Below are 12,268 nucleotides of genomic sequence, written 5' to 3'. Positions count from 1 at the left end.
AATTCTGTTTATTTAGATTCCTCCTTTTTAAGCAAGACTGCCTTTCTGTAAAATATTGATTTCAGTTTTTAAATAGGCATGAAAAACAGCTTGGGTTTATGAAAACAAAAACCTCCCCAAAATATTTGGGGATTTTTCTCCCTCCAATGTGATGTTAATAAATAAGCAGAAGGGGGAGAGTGGCTCAAAGAAGCCTTGGGACCAACATTAAAATAACATTTAGGTGACAACAGAAATGCTAAATATTCTCCATGGTGTATATCTAAACAGGATGGGTGTCTCACCTCCCCTCACATAATTAAAATGCTGAACAGCAGCACAGGAAGAGTTACTTAAGCCTTTGGTTCTAAAATAGCAATGCTCAGAGCAAAGCCAGGCATTTGTAGGGCTTTGGAACCGAGAGCTGTAACCCACGGGAAGCAGCTGCTGATTTATTCCATCAATCTCACATTTGAAAGCTATCAGTTCTCTGGATGCCTCAGGTAGCTTTGTCATTTTTCATTTAGTTCTAATTTGCATCCCCATGTTCTGCCCTGAATCCTGAGAGGGGGGGAGAAAAGGCAGAATAATGATGAAATGTACATTTTTCATTTCACTTTATTAAGGTTCCTTATTTTTATTGAATTTAGGATTCTTTGCAGGGTGGTCACTGCCTGCAGATCTCTGCAGGTTTAATGGCCAGCCCAGGTCATGAGAGCTAACAAGCTTTAACAAAAAATAACTACAAATGCAAAAATCCAGAGAGAAAAATGATATTTTCAGTCAAGGTCTCTGCTTGGTGGTTTCAATCCTGTTTGGAATTGGTGACTGAAGGGTTTTTAAGTGAACAGTCTGGTGCCACTGGCTCACACAGGTTTGGAGGACAGGCTCAGGACACATGGATGTCTGCTGCCATCATTAAATGAGGAGGTAAGTCAAGTTTTTTGTTTGTTTTGGGCTTTTACCTTTTTTTTTTCCAGGGTGTTTGATAAATGATTGATTTCTGTCACACAGTTGAAGGCAGCTGCTGATCATGTCAAGTTTCTGTTAACACTGAAAAATTACTCATTCTGGAGAAGAAACAGCCTTTTGCCCTGATCTAAAATTTAGCAACACTGCCTAATGGCCACAGGAATATCTTTTTTCTGATGTGATTAGAGAGGAAACATTCCAAACCTCACACATCATGAGGCATCACGTAATGGGGAAGGCTCTGAATACTGATGATGCTAAATCATGTAAAGCAGTTGCACAAAATGAGTGGAAAAGCAGGAGGCAAAGATTCTGCTGGGAAGGATTTCTGGGGTGGTAAAAAAGTCTCATCCATTGAGACTGGGAATTGCTAAAACAATTGGTTCAAGGCTGTGTGTAAAACTGAGACATGAAGGAGAGTGTGACTTGGAACCTGGGATGCTCAGTCTGTAATGGGATCTCAGCATTAGAATATTGATTAGGTCTCATTTTGGTCCAAGCCTGGAGTTTTGTAGTCCAGGAAAGGGAAATAAAACATGGTAGAGTTGTTACCAGCCCTGCCTCAGCCTCTTGGTCTTGTCCTCCCCTGAGGGAATTCAAAACTATGGATTTGTTTCCTCTTCCATTGAAATACCAGTTTTGGGAAGAGCTTTGAAAGTCTGGGTGAAATACAGAAATGCAGTTTCTGTCCCCTGAAGATGATGAACCCTTCTCTGTTCCAAGGAAGGGACAATTGGTGGCAATCCAGTGAGTGGCTCTGCCACAGCAGGGCTTTGCTCCTGGAGGATTTCATCCATCTGAGGAGACACAGGTTCTTGCCTGCCATGTCCAGGTGCTATGAAGGGGAGTATTTACAGATATTTTGGGCTGCAAAGCTGCAGTTTTTGTGCACTCATACCTGGGCTGCTTGTGTGGTCTGGGCAAGAGAAGTGGAGTGTGGAAGGCAGATCCTGGACTGCCCTTGCAGGGAATTATGGAATCACAGAATGGTTTGGGTTGGAAGGGACCTTAAAGATCATCTGCCAACCCCTGCCATGGGCAAGGACACTTTCCAGTAAGTGCCAATGTCCCACCTGGTCTTGGACACTGCCAGGGCTTCCCTGGGAATCTGTGCCAGGGCCTCAGCAGTGCAGTGAGGAGTCTCTGGAGCAGTGAGCAGGGCTGGGCACCTCTCAGTGCTAATCTGGCTTTCTCAGAGAAGTTTGAAGGTTTTGTGTGCTCTGAAATCCCATGAGGGATGCAGTAGAATGTGCTGGCTCCCCCAGTGCTGATTCCCTGGGGGGAAATCTCATCCATGTGCCTTGAAATGGATGTGAACAGCCTCAAACACAGGCTGTGGCCTTCCTGAGGCCTGCAGTGCCTCTTTATCTTGTCACCAAGCAAAGGTATCAATAACCCACAGAGCCTCCGAGCAGAGGGGTTCCTCCCCATCCATCCTGCCTGGCAGGTGCTCCATCTCGATTATGCCTCAGCTCTGCTCCATCTGTCATGTTCCTGGCCTGGATGACAGAGCAGGAAGGTGCTGCTGGTGGGAGCGTTTCCTGCCTGCCTAATGGGGCTGTAATTAATGGCTGCAGCCAGCCAGCCAGCCGAGCAGAGGCACCAGGCCTCTCCTTCAGCCACCCAACCGTGCTGAGTTACACACCCTGCTCCATGGTGGTGCTGCAGATTTACGTAAATTCTGTGGTATTGCTATGTTTAATTCATATGTGTCACAGTGAACCTTTTCACTGCTTCTGCAGCCTTTTATTGCCAAGTACCTGGCTGGGTGGAAGTGGTGCCTCAGATGAAGAGGAATGCGCTGCAGGGTCAGGCAGGCTCTGGGTACATGGCCTGTCACTGACCCGGAGGTGTCCCAGCCCTTCACCCTGCTGGTCACTTGTTCCCTCAGTGCGCTGAGTGTGCTGCAGGGACAATCTCAAAAATGGAACTGTTCAAGGGGCTGCTTTGGCTCTCACCCTGCTTCCCCCACCGTCCCTTTGGGAGCAGACATGTCCCGAGGTCCCGCTGGAAGGCAAGGCCGTGAGGGTGAGCTTTGCTGCCTGGGCGTTTAACTCAGCCATCATCCTCATCATCATCATTAGAGCACATGGAGAGCCTTGCTGTCCATCAAATATTGGGATTTTTACCGTCTGTGTTTTTGGGATCTCACCCCTGGCACAGCCTGGCTGAGGTGTCCCTCAGTGCCCTGGCCAAAGCTCGAGTCTCTCGGGGCACTGTTACAGATTAAATTCGGCAGCCATTAACTGGCTTAATGAGCCTCTCAAATGGCTTTGGGGCGGAGCACAGGCTCCTGCTCAACCTTCTGCCCCTGTTCCCCTCTGCTCACACGGCTCGGCTGACGATGGGATGGGACTCCAGCACTGGGGTCTCATTTTGGGACAGCAGATCACCATAGCTCAGCCCTGTGGTGGCCTTTGGGGACAGAGAGGGTGAGCAGGCACAGCTCTGTGTGCATTAGTGAGAAGGTTCCCTGAGCACTGAGACCCTGCAGGGCTCCCATGCACACCTGGCTCGGGTGTTCCATCCCCTCAGGTGTTCCCATGCCCTCAGGTGTTCCATCCCCTCATCCCCTCAGGTGTTCCACCCCCTCAGATGTCCCATCCCCTCATCCCCTTGGGTGTTCCATCCCCTCAGGTGTCCCATCCTCCATCCCCAAGCCAAACTCCTCCCGCGTTTCCAGTTTCACACCTGCTCTTGACATTTATAAACAAACTCTCCCATGTTCATCCACTTAAAAGCAACCGAATCCCTTCTATAGGAACACTTTTCTCCTCTTTGCTGTTGCTGTGGCAATCGGCGCTGCTGAGCAGGGCGGGAGGAGCCAGCCGAGCATCCATCCTCCTTTCCTGCTGGGGCTCTGCTGCCTGTCTCGCCGCTGATTTTACCCCCATAGTGGTTTTGAAATACGAATCTCAAAGGTTTCTACAGAGAGAAGTAAATGAGAACAAACACGATGACTCATTCGGGGAGGCTGAGGCACAGGAGAGCAGTGATCAGCCAAGCGCTGAGAGCTGGCTCTGGATCTCAGCTGGAAATTACATTCTCCTTCCTCTATTTAGCTTTCACTCTGGGCTCGAGGGCAACTTAACCTTCCTTAAGGCTTTGAGTAGGGTTTTGGCTATGTCAGAGCTTCACCCACACCTCTGAGTGCATCATCTCTTGGGTGTCACACTCTTGGCCCTTCTCCATGCAGCTGGCCAGGCCATGGCTCCCTCTGGAGCAGGTCACTGCCTGATTTCTGGATCACCAGCTACATTTGGTACTTGAGTGTGAGAAGCTGGTTGCACAAACCATTGGAAGAGAGCACGTTATCCTTGGCAGTTGGTGAGATCAGGGGATGTTCTGTTAATCACATCCACCCGAGAGCGAGCAGATGGCAGCTCCCTGGGGATAATTAATCATTTGTTTGTCCAGGATGTTGAGTGTGGAATGGCAATGTCCATACAGATTCTAGGGGAAGCTCAGAGGGGACCTGTGGCCCTTGGAAAGGAGGATATCCCTCTCCAAGGTGAAACTCATTAGCTAAAGACAATAAAATCCACCCTGAAGGGATCATGGGCTTTGTCCCTGCCACCTTTGGCTCCCCCAGGGCATCAGGCAGCTAAAGGATTGCAAAAGGAGAGGAAGAGAAACTGCCTGACATCTGTGGGCTTTGATCTACTGTGGAAGATCTCTCCCCTCAGCCTGGGGAGAGAGGGGAATGTATTCAAAACCAGAAAGCAAATGCTTGTAGGTTGGGTCTGTAAGGAGCAACACCCTCAATTGAATTTCCTCCTGGGGAATGAGCAGCAGCAGAGTGACAAAGCTCTGCTGGCCACTGTCACGGGGCAGCTGAGCACCCTCTGCCACGGGCTCTGCCAGGGGGACAGGTGGCACAGGTGCCATTTGCAGACAGCATCGCTCTCCCAGCAGGCAGGAAGGAGGGGAGAGGGCAGGCAACCTCCCCGACGTGTTTGTTTTGCTTTATTTTGTTTTTTGTCAGGCTTTCCTCTGGATATCTCCTCCAAATCCTCCCGTCCAAAGGCAGCTGGCTCAGCAGGAAGGTGGGAGCACAGGATGGGCAGGATGGGGATGATCGATGAGGGGAACCCCCTCCCTCCCTCCAAACTCTGAGGCCTCTGCGTGCAATTTAAAGTGGGGAAAGAAAGACATCTGTACCAAGGATTTGTCAGGCTTGCTCCTGGCAGATAAGCTGGTTTTACCGAGTGGCTTGACATGTAATTCCACACACTGTGTAGATGTTTGTCTTATGTTTACCTAGAGGAAGAGATTTTCTATCAATCCTGAAAAAATTAACCTTGTGGAACGGTGCATATCCTCAGTGAAAAAGAGTGTGAGGATCTGTCAAAATGTCAGGCTTGCCTGGAATGAGGGTCCTGCAGAAGACAAGTGGCATTAATGTCTTTGAAGATGTTTCATTTAGGAGTAATGGAGTCCCCAGGCTTTTGGGGGCCCCTATAATTGAACTGAAGAGGTTATACAGCCTAGAAGGGAAATGCTGGACAGGCAGAGACACTCTCAGAGGGAGAGGGTCAGGTTATTTCTACTGTAAAACAGCATCAGAAGGAGGGGAAGAATTGTTCCTAAATTACACTCCTCGGCCTGGATCATTTTAGGGAAGTCAGTAAGACTTGGAAGTTTGCCTCTAGGGCAGAAAAGGGCTTGGGGCTGAGTTTTAGTTTAATGGTGCTCATGGAAAGAAACACAACCCCCTTCTGCTCTCTGAATCATCAGGCAGGTTTGCAGGACTGCAGAAATGGGTAATTATTAAAAAAAAAAAAAAAAAAAAAAAAGTCAGGAAACTTCTTGAAGCTTCCACATCTGTAATGCTGCAAGTCAGCTCACAGTGTCTCCTCTCTGAGGAAAAACCCATGTTCAGAAAGTGCCTCCTTTCACAGCCTGAAAATGGATCCTTTACAATGTGTATTTTTCCTACCAGGGACAGAGTGTTTGGATGGAGCTGTGTTTTCTGCCTCATACACTGAGCAGAGTGTTCCTCTTGACAACTTCATGTTGGCTTTAAAATGCTTTTTGAAATAATGCTCTTTCTCTTCTGAAGGCTCTCGAGCTCTTACAAAAGTGGAGAAATTACCCTGTTTGTGAGGAGCAGGCACAGAGCTGTGGTGCCTGCACTGCTGGCAGCTTTTTGCTGTTTGCCCCAACTTGCCAATAACCAAATAAAACAACACCTGTTAATTGTCCTTTCTTTGCAAAACCCACTAATTTCATAAGCACTAGGAGGGTGAGTCTGCATTGCTCACGTTGAGGTTTGACCTTGTAAATCCAGGTTTGCTGGAGACCTGCTGCTGCTGTCAGGGGTACAAGCAGTGTTTACAGTTTGCTGTTTCACGGGAGGGACTTTCTGTTGTGGGAGATGTTGTTTTGGCCTTGGACACCTCCTCTTAACAAGCTCCTTCTCCAGGGAAGCTTTGAAACCCGCCTGAGGTTCTGCACTGGCTCTGAATGAAAGGTGTTGTGCGTCTGAAGTGCCTGGCCCAAGGGCTCTCCAGCAATCCAAACAGCCAGCACACAAAGCCATTAGAGCTCGAGTGCCTGGCCATGATTACCTGGAGACAGTTTGCAGCTGAGTCCTGCAGGAACCGGCTTTGTCTGAAAAACCACCTGCGGCAGGTGGGGAAAGTCCAGGTAGGTCTTGTTGACTCATCAGGGTGGGTGGTTTAGTCCTTCAGCCAAGGTGAGTGGGAACAAGCACAAATGAGATCAGGGAGATGGTTTAAAGAGGATTCTGTGCTTTCCCCCTCTGCTGAGGCATTGGAATTTCCAGCTTGCATGACTTAGTGGCCCTGATGTCTTCTATCCTGGAATCAGATACACGGCCTGGAGGAGCCAGACCTGACCTGCTCAGGTCCATTTGCAGAGTGAAACCCCAGAAGTGCAGCTCCTGTGCTGCCTCAGAGCTCCTCCATCTCCTGGCACCTCTTCCATGAGGAACACAGAGCTTTTATTTTTTATTCTTCTTATTATCACTTTTATTTTTTAATTTTACCTCTTGGTACCACACCAGCTGGAGCAGCTCCTTCCAGGGTGGGGAGTCTCCTGTGCTCTGCTGAGCCAGAAACTGCTTGGAGTTGAGCATGCACTCCCCTCCTGAGGCTTAGAAAGCTATATCTACATTTTTGGGGATTTTTTTCCCCTCCAACTTATTGAGGTACGAAGGGAAGATTATGGCACTTGATGATTTAATCAACATAATCTCTAGATAAAACATGCTTATGTTATACTACGGGGAGATATTAATTTATGCTGGTTTGCTTCTCCAAAGGTAAATTAAATCATTAGTTTTAAGACTGGATTAGTTGCACATGTGCCTTGCCTCTTAAAAAGGCAGTTTAGGAGTTCTTAAAAGCTTCTTGGCTTGGCATTTCCCAGGAGTCATCGAATCCCTTCAGGGCAGGTGCCATGAAAAGTGGAACTGTGGTACAGTGCCTAAAGGTGGGACAGGGGAGCTGCTCCATGCCCCCTTCTTGGCTAGGAGTGGTGTTAGACGAGCTTGTTAATTCAGAGAGAAGGCTTTGCTCAGCTCTGGAAACCAGAGCTGCTCCTTTGAGGCAGCCTTGAGCACTTGAGCTGGTTCAGGGTGTGCTGGACCAGACCTGCCTGGAGCAGTGTCCACATCCATCTCCCCCTGGAAGGAGCGCCGGGACACCCAGGGGATGTCACCCATCCACCAGGCTGGGTGGGCTTGGAGCATCCTGCTCTGGTGGAAGGTGTCCCTGCAAGGACAGGAGCTTTAAGGTCCCTCCCTACCCAAACCGTTCTGGGATTCTGGGTTGATGTGCTTGGGTGACCTTGGGAATTCAGGCAGCACCTCTGATCTGCCTGAAAATCCCCCCAGGTGTATCACAGAAGCTCCGTGAGGGCAGAACAAGAATTAAGAGCAGGAGATACTCACTAGAGTGGGTAAAGGTGTCTCAGCTCTTCCACACAGGCAGGGAAACTGAGGCACAGGGTGCCTCTCCTCACAGAGGGCAGTAGCAGCAGTGAAATCTGGGTTGGAGCAGATGTGCTGAGCCGAGCCAGTCTGTTCCCCTTGGGAATGCCCGGGGTGGAGGTGCCCCGACACTGGCTCCCCCCGGCCCAGGGGGAGGAGAGCTGCCAGAGGCCCTCGCAGCAATTTCAGGGCTATTAAGGATGTGCTAATGAGCTTCCTGCACCGTTTCCAGCGCTGCACTCCCCAGCTCTGCCCGTGCACTAACACCTCCGTCCCGGAGGACAGCAAACGCTCCGCTGGAGCTCTAACTCCATTTATCGCGGATCTGGGCATCAGTGGGGCTGCTGCAGGGGCTGAGGAGAGGACTTTTCTCAGCCCTCCATCAACACAGGGAGCCGGCACTCAAGGCACCTCAAAGGAGCAATTGCTGGTCCCCCGGATCTGGGGCAAAACCTCACAGAATGAACGAGCTGGTGCAATGCTGCTGTGGGTGAAGGGAGAGGCAGAGAGGGCTGCTGCAGGATGCTCTCAGCCATCCCTGGGCTCTGGGCTGCAGGGTGCTTGTCACTGCCATATTTTCTGAAAAATCCCTTTGCCAGGATTCCTGAGAAAATGAGAAGCCTCAGCTTCTCCATGTTTTGCTGCTCTGGAATGTGGTCTGGAGATTGTTTATCCAAACATGTGAATTGTTTTTAATTAAAGACCAATCACCATCAGCTGTGTTGGACTCTGAGGAGTCAGTCATGACTTTTTCATTGTCATTCTTGTTAAGCCTTCTGTCTGTATCCTCTTTCTTTAGTAAAGTTTAGTAGACCATGATATGATTTGATTTGATATGATATGATAATAAATCAGCCTTCTGAGAACATGGAGTCAGATTCTCATCTCTCACCTCGCCCTGGGGAGCTCACAAACATCACAAGTGCTCTCAGCCATGCCTGGGTGTGGTGTTTGTTGGGGTCCCCAGGACGAGATTAATCTGATTCCATGTTCTCAGAACGCATATTCCATTCCATTCCATTCCTCAAGAATAGAGAAAGGATACAGACAGAAGGCTTAACAAGAATGATGATGCAAACTCGTGACTGCCTCGTCCAGAGTTTGACACAGCTGGATGTGATTGGTCATTAAGTTAAAACAATTCACATGAAACCAGTCAAACCATGACCAGTTGGTAAACAACATCCAGACCACATTCCAAAGCAGCAAACACAGGAGAAGCAATCAGATAATTATTGTTTTCATTTCTCTCTGAGGCTTCTCAGCTTCCCAGGAGGGGAATCCTGGGCACAGAAGATGTTTCAGAAAATGTGACAGTGACACCTGGGCTGTGTGCAGCAGGCTGCTCTCAGCCATGCCTGGGCTCTGTGCTGTGTGGGATGGTCTCCATGCTCCCAGGAAAGGCCACATCCATCTGCTGTTTCCCTGGTACTGTCAGTCCTTGGGGTGGCTCTGCACAGCATCTCTGGGATGTTTGGGATCTTCCCCCGCTCTGCTCTGCCTCTCTGCATCCTGGGGCCATCTGCTCTGCTGGGGTGGGTGTGCTGGGGGCTGCCAGGATTGCTGTTCCCTGTGGGACAGAGGCAGAGCTGGGCAAAGGAAACTTCTGTGTCTCCATGGAGGTCAGGACAGGGATGAATCCACGAGGTTGTACATCACACAAAGGGTGGGAAGCAGGTGTGGAGCTTTTCCTGCTGTAGCTCTTCCCACTGCACTGCTGGACATGGGTGCCTGGGTAAAAAGCACGGAGAGCCCTTCTTGCTTCATGACTGCATTTCTCCCTTTGAATATTCAGAGGCATTTTTTCTGCTTGGCTATTTAGAGGCAAGTGTCTCCTCCTGTGCACTGTGCTTTTGCACCTGATTTACTGTGTGGAATTAAATGTTAACCAGGGGGGATGAGCCAGTCTGCTCTGAGCTGGGCACCTCCTGGATCTCCAGAGGCATTTCAGGAATGAAATCAGCTAATGGAACCCTTTGCCACCCCATAGGTGTGCCTGGTGTTGTGTTCAGTGTCACTGTTATATTTTCTGAAAAATCCCTTTGCCCAGGATTTTTCTCCTGGGAAGCTGAGAAATCTCAGAGAAAAAGCAAAACAATATTATCTCATTTGCTTCTGCTGTGTTTTGCTGCTTTGGAATGTGGTTGGAGATTGTTTATCCAACATGTGAATTGTTTTGACTTAATGACCAGTCACAGTCAGGCTGTGTTGGGACTCTGGAAGGAGTCATGAGTTTTCCTTTGGCATACCTTAGCCTTCTGTAAGGATCCTCCCTCTATTCTTTAGTATAGTTTTAATATAGCATTCTTTAATATAATATAATGACATAATCAATTAGCCTTCTAAAAACATGGAGTCAAATTCATCATTCCTTCCTTCCAATGACAGGGGTCTCAGAAAATATCAGAGTTCAGCTCTTCTCCAGCCCCCCTGGCCACAGGCGCCCTTGAGCAGCATCCCTGGGGCTGAGCTCTGGCCCCTCAGCTCCTGTGTGACTCTGCGTGTGTGCAGCTCCTCAGGGGCTCAGTTCTGGGGCTGAGCCTTTCCCCTGGTTGATGCCTGGGCAGGGAATGTCCCACACGAGGTGGAGATCACCTCCCTGCTGCCACGTGGGTTTCTGTCTCACCAGAAGAGGGCATGGAAAGGTGCCCAGCCGGTTCTTGTCACTCCTGACTGCAGGCAGCATGGATGTGTCACCGGCACAGCAAAAGGGGAACAATGTTATTTTTGGCTGGATCAGGCTGTTTTCTCTCTCCAAGTACCACAGGCTGACACGAGGTGCTGCTGAACGCTCAGTCTGGTTTATCTTTGCCTTGGTGAGCAAGGGGGAAAAGCACTTTTTTTAATTTTAAAGAAAGTATTTGTAGCCTTTCATGCTGGCAGAGCCTTGGCAATAAATCTGGTGTGCTAGGTGTATTTTGACTTGGTTTAATGTCTCTCCTGCATCTCCCATGCAGCCATCCACGACTTGTCCTGCAGCCAAGAGGATCCAGGTCAGTGCTGGGGAGCAGGACTGTGCTGCCACGGGGATCTCCACACTGCAGCCCTTGCTCTGCAGCCAAACAGGTGGGTTTGGAAGGGCAGCAGAGGTGGGAATCCCTGGCTGCAGTGGGAGAGGGGGGACCCCACTGCTGCTGAGCCATCCTGCACTGCCTAACACAGAGAGATCAAACCCGAGACAGCGGGATTATTTATTGAGGTGTTTGTTTGAAGTTGAATGGACAGGAATCACATCTCCAAACTGTAAAGAATGAGCTTTTTAGCCTTTTTCCTTTCCACAAAACAGCAGCAACATCTCGGCAGGGATGTCAGGGCGAATCTGTTTCACTGACAACAAGATTGTTCTGTCTAGACGGGGAAGCGCCGCCAAACCGAGGGAGGCTGCGGAATAATTTAAAGCCAAAATACTTTACAGACATTAAATTTAAAAATAAAAGCTGGCTTGACACACAGGATGCTTGATGGATAGCTGGTGTGAGGGTGGGATGGCAGTTGGCTGTGACACAGAGCGTGGTGGCAGGGATTGGCAGGTGTCCCTCAGGGTGACCCAGACCTGTCACCTTTTCTGGAGCGCTTCCACCAGGATTGGTCCATGGAGGCCTCTGAGTGGCCTGTGGAGCTCAGTGCAGGGATTCTCTGCCATATCTTGAATTCTGTAGCTCTGAGGCAGCTGCCCAGCCCTCCCTGCCCCCTCAGTGCCATCTCCTGAGTGGCACCAGGGAATGCTGGAGCAGAAAGGTCTGGTGGGTGGGAGATGAGCCTGGCATTCCCTGTCTGCCTGGAGGGGTTGGCAGCCAGGGCTGTCTGAGACTCAGGGCTGTGGTGGTGAGGCTGCAGCCCAGCCAGCATAAGGAATTTCCTTTCTTCTGGCAGAAAAAGAAAGATGAAATATTAAAAGCATGGCTTAAAGGCTGCTGTATATATATAAAAAATCTTTTTTTCCCTTCTGCTCAGCCCTGCTTTGGTGTTGCTCAGAGACAGCAGCCAGTCAGAGCAGGAGAGATGCCAGACTTCAGAAGAGAGCAGGGAGTGGGGCTGAAGCAAGGGAGAAAGAGGAGGATTGTCTCAGGTGGGTTGATTTCAGAGCTAAGGGTGAATGCTGACACTTCAACTCCACCACAGCCTTCAGGACTTCAGTTTCCTGTTCAGCATCAGGAAACAAAACCTATTTTTTTGTCTCTGCCTCTACAGGTGAGGGCAGTGCCCTCTGAAGCAGGAGGACACTTCCATGTGGGCCACTGGATGAGGGAGGAGAAGAGGGCCCAGGCATTCCTGGAGAACATCCTGCAGGCTCCCAGCTTGCCATTTGTGCCATCCTGGTGAGTTCAAGGGTCCCTGACAGGTGTCTGAAGTTGTGGTGGT

Source organism: Melospiza melodia, chromosome 20, assembly GCF_035770615.1.
Source record: "Melospiza melodia melodia isolate bMelMel2 chromosome 20, bMelMel2.pri, whole genome shotgun sequence".
In the NCBI taxonomy this organism is placed as follows: domain Eukaryota; kingdom Metazoa; phylum Chordata; class Aves; order Passeriformes; family Passerellidae; genus Melospiza; species Melospiza melodia.
This window is presented reverse-complemented; position numbering follows the sequence as displayed.